We start from the raw sequence: 9,597 nt of genomic DNA, 5'->3' as shown, positions 1-9,597 counted from the left end.
TATCAAAAACACACAAAATAGTTACAGGAAAAGAAATCTACAGATGCATATGCCTTATGGCATGCATGCAAAAATTCTCTCTGAAATATAAGTTAAATGCAGCAATATAAAGCATTATAATACTATATTATAATGAAGTGGAGTTTATCTGAATAATGCTTTGCTTGTTGATTTGACTTTCAAAAATCAATCCATGTAATTCACCATTACATGTTAATAAACTATACAAGGAAAACCATATGATCATCTTAATAGACACACACACAGAGAAAACTCACAAACACACAAGCATCTGGCAAAATTCAACGTTCATTCCTAATTTTTTTAAAAATCAGCAAACTATAAATAGAAGGGAATGCTTAAAGTCTGACAAAGGCATCTAGGGAAAACCTACAGCTAATGTACTAGAGGTGAAAGACTTATTCCTTTTTCTCTTAGATCAGGAACAAGACAAGAATATTTGTGCTCACCATTTCTATTCTACAGTTTATTGGAGCTTCTAGATATCACAATAAGCTTTGAAAAAATTAGAATCAAAGAACTGAAACTGTCCTTTTTCTTAGATGACATGATCCACTACACATAAGATTTTATATAATCTACAACAAAATTCCAAAACCTAATAAGTTAGTTGAGCAAGACTGCAGGATACAATTTTAATATTTAAAAAAAACAGTATTCACATATTATTAACAAAGAACCCGAAGTTGAAATTTTAAAAATACCACTTACAATAGCATCGAAAATGTTTAAACATAAATCTGAAGAAGGACTTCTAACTCTTGTATACTGGAAACTTTGAAATATCACTGAAATGAATTAAAGAAGACATAAACAAATATAGAAATATACCATGTTCAGCAGTGGCCACAGGTTTGGAAAAGGTCAATTTTCATTCCAATCCCAAAGAAGGGCAATGTCAAAGAATGTTCAAAGAGGCATGCAATTGTGCTCATTTCCATGCTAGCAAGATTATGTTCAAAATATTTCAATCTAGGCTTCAGAAGTGCATAAACCAAGAACTGCCAGATGTACAAATTGGGTTTTGAAAAGGAAGAGAAATCAGAGATCAGACTGTCAACATTCACTGGATCATAGAGAAAGCAAGGAAATTCCAGAAAAACTTCTGCTTCATTGACTACACTAATGCATTTGAGTGTGTGGATCACAAAACTGTGGAAAATTCTTAAAGAAATGGGAGTACCAGACCATCCTACTTGTGTCCTAAGAAACCTGTATGTGGGACAAGGAGCAACAGTTTATAATTGGACATGAAACAGTGGACTAGCTCAAAATTGGGAAGGGAGTATGACAAGGCTGTGTGTTGTGACCCTGCTTATTTAGCTTCTATTAATTTCTATGCAGAGTCCCTCATGAAAAATGCCAGGCTGGATGAATCACAAGCTGGAATCAAGATTACTGGGAGAAATATCAACAACCTCAGATATGCAGATACCACTCTAACAGCAGAAAGTGAAGAGGAATTTAAAAGCCTCTTGATGAGGGTGAAAGAGGAGAGTGAAAAGCTGGCTTAAAACGCAACATTCAGTGCTCACTTCGGCAGCATATATACTAAAATTGGAATGATACAGAGAAGATTAGCATGGCCCCTGCACAAGGATGATACTGTGTATTCTATAGTATTTTTTTCATTTGGTAAAATTTTAACTGTTAATGGCATTGTGCTTTTTACCATTTATTAAATAAAAATTAAAAACAAATAAAAAACATCTGTGAAAAAAATTAAAAAAAAAAAAAACTCAACATTCAGTGCTCACTTCAGCAGCACATATACTAAAATTGGAATGATACAGAGAAGATTAGCATGGCCCCTGCACAAGGATGACACACAAATTTGTGAAGTGTTCCATATTTTTAATATATAATAAATAAGAAAAAAAACTCAACATTCAAAAAACTAAGTAATGGCATTCTGGCCATCACTTTAAGCAAATAGAAGGGGAAAAGGTGAAGCAGTGACAGACTTTATTTTCTTGGGCTCCAAAATCCCTGTGGATGGTGACTGCCATGAAATTAAAAGACTCCTTGAAAGGTAAGCTATGACAAACCTAGACAGAGTATTAAAAAGCAGAGACATTATTTTGCTGACAAAATAGTCAAAGCTATGGTTTTTCCAGTAGTTATGTATGGATGTGAGAGTTGGATCATAAAGAAGGCTGAGCACCAAAGAACTGATGCTTTTGAATTGTGCTCTTGAGAGTCCAGTGTACAGCAAAGATATCAAACCAGTCAACTCTAAAGGAAATCAACTCTGAATATTCATTAGAAGGACTGATGCTAAAGCTCCAATACTTTGGTTACCTGATGCAAAGAGCCAACTCATTGGAAAACACCCCAATGCTAGGAAAGATTAAAGGCAAAAGGAAAATGGGGTGACAGAGGATGAAATGGTTAGATATCATCACCGACTCAATGGACATGGATTTGAGCAAACTCTGGGAGTTAGTGAAGGACAGTGGACCCTGGTGCACTGTAGTCCATGGGGTCACACAGAGTCAGGCATGACTTAGCTCCTGAACAACAACAGCATACCATGTTCACTGACTGGAAAACAATATTGTTAAGATACCAATTCTCCTCAACTTATCTATAGATTTAACACAACCTCAAGCAAAAATCCCAGGAGTATTTCTGGAGACATTGACATGTTGATTCCAAAAATCATATGAAATGTAAAAGATCTAAATAGCCAAAACAACATAGAAAAAACATGAGGCCAAACACTATCTAATTTCAAAACCACTGTAAAGTGATTGCAACAATCAAGATAGAATGGTATTGACATAAAAGATCAGAAAATTGATCAGTGGAACAGAATAATTAGATCAGAAACTGACCCACAACATATAGACAATTTATCTTTGACATGAGTGCAAAATTCAGTTGAGAATGGTTAATTGATTCAAAAAATGATGCTGGAATAATTGAATATTAATATGCACAAAGATTGAACTTTAATCTTTATCTTGTAAAGTATATGAAAACTAAATCCAAATGGACAATATGGCTAAATACAAAATATAAATTTATGAACTTTCAGAAGACAATTTTTTGATGTTTTATTAGGCAAACATTTTTAGATAGCAAACCAATAGTATGATGCCCAAAGATCAAAGAAAAAGCTGACCAATTGACTGTCATCAAAAGTCAAAAAAAAAAAAAAATTCCCTCTGTAATAGTAATGTTAAGATAATAAACGAACAGACTCAGAGAAAATATGTGCCATGTATATATCTGATAAAGGACTTTTATTCAGAGTATGTAAATAACTCTTTGACATCAGCAATAAGAAAATAAGCAATTTTTTGAGAAAAAAATAAACTCAATTAAAAATGGGCAAAATATTTGAGCACTTTACCAAAGAAGATAAGTAGATGGAAAATAGAAAGGAAAAGATGCTCAACATAATTAGTCATTAAGGAAATTCAAAATAAAGGAACAATAGATTTTACTGTACACTTATGCTCAGAAGATAAAGAATCCATTGGGTTGAGACCTGCAGGTTTGGATCCCTGTATTGGGAAGATCCCCGGGGGAAGTGAATGGCTACCTACTCCAGTATTCTTACCTGGAGAATTCCATGGACAGAGGAATCTTGTGGGCTGCAGTCCAATGGGGTTGCAAAGAGTTGGATACAACTGAGCAACACTTTCACACTATGACAATGTTTAAAATTAAAAAGACTGACTATACCAAACATCGCTAAGGATTTAGAGGAATTGGAACTCTACTACACTACTAGCAGGAATATAAAATGGCACATCACTCTGGAAAACAATGTAGCAGTTTCTTAAAAAGTTAAGCATACATATACAATACTAACTAGCCATGCCTATCCTACTTATTTTCTCAAGGTCAGCAGTCAAGATGTCCCTATAAAGACTGGTACACAAATGTTCATAGCAGCTTTACTTGTAATAGACCAAACTGCAAACACTCCAAATGCCTACAAACAGAGGACTGTGCAAACAAATTTTATCCATACAGTGGACTACCATTCAGAGATAAAAATAAGTGGACTACTGATAGAAACAATGACATGGTTGGATCTCAATATATTTCTGCTGAATAAAAGAAGCCAGATGCTAAAGAATATGTATTTTTGATTATTTAAAACTCTATAAACTAATTTCTAATAACAGAGAACACTTCAGTGGTTTCCTGAACAGTGGTTTGGGAGTTGTTTAGAGACATGAGGAAACTTTTGGGGATGATGAATATATTTAATATATATTAATTGTAATGATGGTTTCACAGGTGTATGCATTTGCCAAAACCTATCAAATTGTGCATTTTTAGTATTAGGTTCTTTTTTAATGTCAATTATAACTCAATAAATCTGTCACAAAACAAAAATAGTGAACATAATTCTTTTTAGAATATTTAATGAATATTGAAATATGAATTGTCAAGTTTCATATACTTCCTTTCTCCCAATTTGTTGATAATCACACATATTATGGATACTTATAATGCATATAAAATTGTACAAGAAGTTTAAGTTGGCCTACCTAAAGAAATAGGTAGGAACTTAGACATCACTACACTTCTTGAGTTTAGTCCCACTTATTCATGCATGTAATGTTTATACTACAATGTTAACATACTGTATTCATTTTGATCTATGTTCCTTGAAGACAGAAGAGATCCTTCTGCTCAGAACAGAGATAGCACAAATGTGATTGGGAGCCAAGTGGTATTGTGTGACCTAATTAAGTGGTGGGTATTTCATGAGCTTAGTCTTTCACATCTGGCTGTTATTAGATAGCCCTACTTGGCTACGCCACAAAGTAGCATTTGATCTAAGGGCCAACTCTGCCCCACAATTTGCTAATGTCTCTCACACTGACTAAATCTCCAGGGAGAGGTCAGGCCCAAGAAACCAGGAAACAAAGTAGAAGATATCTCTGCAGAGGGACTATTTCTATTTCTGTTTGGTTTTTAAGTGCATTTTGCCTTGACTAACTTCAAATATTGATTGTTAGAAAGTGGACTGGAAATGAAATGATTGCCTGATCACAATGTATTACATACAATGAATTTTGAATACCACAGAACTAATTGAATAAATGAACGGAAATATTAATATTGAATTAATAGGAATGATCAGAGTGAATTAAACACAGCGGGCCAAATTCTGCCCCTGGATATGCATGTACAATTTCCATTGACTTCAATGGGGATTTTGTTGTGTGTATCCAAGGGCAGAATCCAACTTAATGAATTTTTTAATTGTTTTTAAATGGTGAATGAATTGGTTAAAGTTCAAAGCACCAGAGATGATTCCGTACATATTGCATATATTTCTGTTTTTTATTTCCATATGCTTGAAATCTTATATCTATGATTCACCACAAATGTCAAATTTTAAAGTTGGAGAAAAAATATAGGAAATAAAATCATTGCTGTTACGTTTTCTTTGTAAAAGGCTAACACATACACATTGCTGCAGGCTTCTCTTTCTGTATATTAAATTATAATACTTTCATTTATTAATAAACCTCTGAAAGAAATCTGAAATTTTGGTGATCAGGAATTCATTCATGTCCTGTCAAATGTCCTTTATCTGAATGCCACAGACCAAGGGGCTTCATCCATCTTACCACTCATCACCTTACTTGAGTCAGAAAATCTTTTGCCTGTGATCATCAATGCCTGTGCTTATTATATGATCTTGGGCAATTGTCATGGAAGTTTACATTTTAACATTTAGATATGAAATTTTAGTACTAAAACCTCTCTAGATTAAGAATTCATGATAGAATCTAAAATATGTTTGATCCTTTGATAGATTCAGTCATTTAAATAGACCAATTCTCCTTTACATCATCACACCCACTGGGCTTAGGCAAAGAAAGCCAATGCCTTAGACCTAAAATTAATCACAATTCACTACAATACATTTGCCTTAATACATTATCTCCCAGGTAATGAAAAATAATCTTTGTGGGAGATAAGCAGATAAGTGATAAATATGCATAGGAAAAGTGTGTGTGTGTTCATTTGGGGGATAAATGTCAGAAGAATTCACCTGTGTTAGGAAAACAAAATAAAAATCAGAATACTATACATTTCTTGACTGACTATATAAGTTAAATTCATCACATTCTTTTTGTTTTGCTTTTATTTTTAAATTAATAGTCTTAATTTTTAGGGCACTTTTAGGATCACAGCAAAATTTAATGGAAAGTTCAGAGAATTCCTATATACACAAACACCCCCACCATAAACATCCACCATCAATGTGGTACATTTGTTACAATCGATTAATCAACACTGATACATCATTACCAACCAAAATACATAGTTTACATTAGGTTTTATTATTTGTGTTATGCATTATATGGATATTGATAAATATATACTGGTATGTGTTCACCATTATAGCATATAGAGAATAGTTACCTGCCCTAAAAGTCTTCTCTGCTTTAGTATTCATCCTCATGCCCTCCCCCCAATCCCTAATACACACAGGTTTTTTTTACTGTCTTCATAAGTTTTACTTTTCTAGAATGTCATACAGTTGGGAATCATACAGCATGAAAGCTCTTCAGATTGACTTCTCTCACTTAGAAATATGATGTTAAGGTTCCTCCATCTCTTTTCTTGGTTTGACAGCTCATTTCTTTTTAGCACTAAATAATATTCCATTGTCTGGATGTACCACAGTTTATCTATTCAACCTACTAAAGAACTTCTTGCTTACTTCCAAATTTTGCCAATTCTGAATAAAACTGCTATGAAAATCCATATGCAGGTTTTTTGTGGACATAACTTTTCAACTAATTTGGATAAATACCAAAGATCATAACCGATAGATCATGTGGAAGGAGTATATTTAGCTCTGTAAGAAACTGCCAAACTGCCTTTCAAAGTAGTTGTACCATTTTGCATTCCCACCAAAAATAAGAGTCCATGACTGAGTGACTTTACTTTCAATTTTCACTTTCACACATTGGAGAAGGAAATGGCAATCCACTCCAGTGTTCTTGCCTGGAGAATCCCAGGGACGGGGGAGCCTGGTGGGCTTCCGTCCATGGGGTCACACAGAGTCGGACACGACTGAAGTAACTTAGCAGCAGCAGCAGCATTGCTTCACATCCTTACCAGCATTTCGTGTTGTCGGTAGATTAGATTTTAGCCATTTTAATAGATGTGTAGTGGTATATCGTTGCTATTTTAATATGAATGATTTTGAGCATCTTTGCTAATGCATATTTGCTATCTGTTTATCATCATTTGTGAAGTGTCCATTCAGATCTTTTAATTTTTTGAGTTTTATTTTCTTAATACTGAGTTTTAAGAGTGTTTTGTATATTTTGTGTAATATGTTGTAAGTCTTTGTAAATACTTTCTTCCAGTCTGTGACTTGTTTTGTTCTCTTGACAGTGTGTTTCTCAAAAGAGAAAATAATTTTTTTTAAAGTTTGTTTATTTTTGGCTGCATTGGACCTTCATTGCTATGCACAGGCTTTCTCCAGTTGCAGAGTGTGAGCTTCTCATTGTGGTAGCTTCCTTTGCTGTGATTCATGGGCTTCTAGGGCACACAGGCTTCATGTAGCCCCATAGCATGTGGGATCTTCCCCAACCAGGGATTGAACCTGTGTCCCCTGCATTGGTGGGCAGATTCTTAACCACTGGCCCACCAGGGAACACCCAAGAACACAAATTTTAAATTTCAATGAAGTCCAATTTATCAATCCTTTCTTTCATGAATTGTGCCTTTGATATTTAATCTAAAATATGATTATGAAAGGCAAGATTTTATCTAGACTTTCTATATCATCTTCTAAGAATATCAGAGTTTGGGATTTTATACTTAGGTGTGTGATCCACTTTGATTTAATTTTGGTTAAGGATGTAAGGTTGATGTCTAGATGATGATGATGATATTTTTGCATACGGATATCTAATTGTCCCAGCACTGTTTACTGAAAAGACCTCATTTCTCCATTAAATTGCTCTTGCTCCTCTGTCAAATATCAGTTGAATATCTTCGTATGGGTTTACTTTGGGGACCTCTATCCTGTTCCATTGATCAAATTATCTATTTATTTTTTCCAGTATCACACTTTTCTGATTACTGTAGCTATACAGTAACACTTTAAGTCAGATAGTATGAGTCTTCCAACTTTATTCTTATACTTCAATATTGTGTTGGCTATTTTGGGTCTTTTACCTCTCCATATAAACTTTTCAATCACTTTGTCAAATCACTTTTTTTTTTTTTAGAAAACTTTTAAAATATTACGTTCTCTTTTTATGTTGGCTAAAAAATAGTAATGTGTACAAATAAAAGAACTCTCTTTTATAGAAAATAACTGTAAATAAGAACTACTTTGAGATATAGTATTACTCTAAATTGGGCTTCCCTGGTGGCTCAGACAGTAAAGAATCTGCCTACAATGCAGACTGTAACCAGGAGACCCAGGTTCAATCCCTGGGTCAGGAAGATCCCCTGGAAAAGAAAATGGCAACCCACTCTAGTATTCTTACCTGGAAAATCCCATGGTAAGAGGAGCTTTGTGGGTACAGTCCAGGGGTTGCAAAGAGTCAGATATGACTGAGCGACTAACACACAAACTGATATGTTGGCAAGGATAACTCATGATTTTTTCATAATAAAATTTAGCTGTTGATTAATAATAATTGATTAACTGAACTGAACTGATACTAGTTATTACTGTAATTTGTAAAATTTGAACATTTCAGGGATAAAATACTTGGAATTTCTTCTACAAGAGGTGACAGTCTAAGGAAGGGATTTTTCAACAAAAATGAAATTATTTAAAATTATTATCATTTTAAATCAACTTCTGAGATAATTTTTTTTTAAGTAGTTCGATGAAATATTCCACTTCTCATAGTTTGCTCTCTAGGTACATATTTGATGGTTAAGATCTTCCTTGCCTCCTGAACAAAGGTGTTCTAAACATCTCAAATGAGGAAAAAAAAAAAAGTAACTGAAATTACATTAAAAGCTGTGAAATAAATAGAGGGAATTCTTTCAACATACAGTACCTGTACTTTGAAAACAGTCTCATTAAAACTATACTGGTGGGGATTCCCTGGTGGCTCAGTGGTAAAGAAAATGCCTGCCAATGCAAAAGACCCGGATTTAATCCCTGACCTGGGAAGATCCCACATGCCTAGGAACAAATAAACCAGTGTGCCATGACTATTGAGCCTGTGCTCTGGAGCCTGGGAACCACAACTACTAAAGCTCACAAGCGCTAAAGCCTGTGCTCCACAAAAAGAGAAACCATAGCAATGAGAAGCCTGCATACCACGATGAACAGTAGCCCCCACTCACTGTAACAAGAGTAAAAGCCCACATAGCAATGACAACCCAGAAGAGCCAAAAATAAATAAATAAATAAATATTATTTTTAAGAACTATTTTGGTGATAGCTGGCTTAATTATAGCATTTTAATTTTTTTTTTGCTTTATTGCTTTGTATTTATTTTGAATTTTAAAATTTGTTTTATAAGAAACATGAAACAGTTGCACTAAAATTTATATTTAGGCTGGAGATACTTTGAGTGCTACCTTACAGCAACTAAAATATTGCTAGTG

The 9,597-nt window shown here is 34.1% G+C and overlaps 2 non-coding genes across 2 annotated transcripts; both read left to right on the top strand.

Annotated features, from left to right (window-relative positions):
- Window positions 1-1,548: 1,548 nt before the first annotated feature.
- On the top strand, window positions 1,549-1,655 carry LOC129538806 (U6 spliceosomal RNA). Its single transcript, XR_008682341.1, has one exon. It is a non-coding gene; the product is annotated as a U6 spliceosomal RNA (small nuclear RNA).
- A 115-nt stretch (window positions 1,656-1,770) lies between these two features.
- Window positions 1,771-1,877, top strand: LOC129538788 (U6 spliceosomal RNA). Its single transcript, XR_008682324.1, has one exon. It is a non-coding gene; the product is annotated as a U6 spliceosomal RNA (small nuclear RNA).
- The last annotated feature ends 7,720 nt before the right edge of the window (window positions 1,878-9,597 follow it).

Source organism: Moschus berezovskii, chromosome 2 (genome assembly GCF_049115385.1).
Source record: "Moschus berezovskii isolate FMDL1 chromosome 2, NW_MosBer_1.0, whole genome shotgun sequence".
Taxonomy (NCBI): Eukaryota; Metazoa; Chordata; class Mammalia; order Artiodactyla; family Moschidae; genus Moschus; species Moschus berezovskii.
Note: the sequence above shows the minus strand (reverse complement) of the source record. Positions and strands in the feature narration are given on the sequence as shown.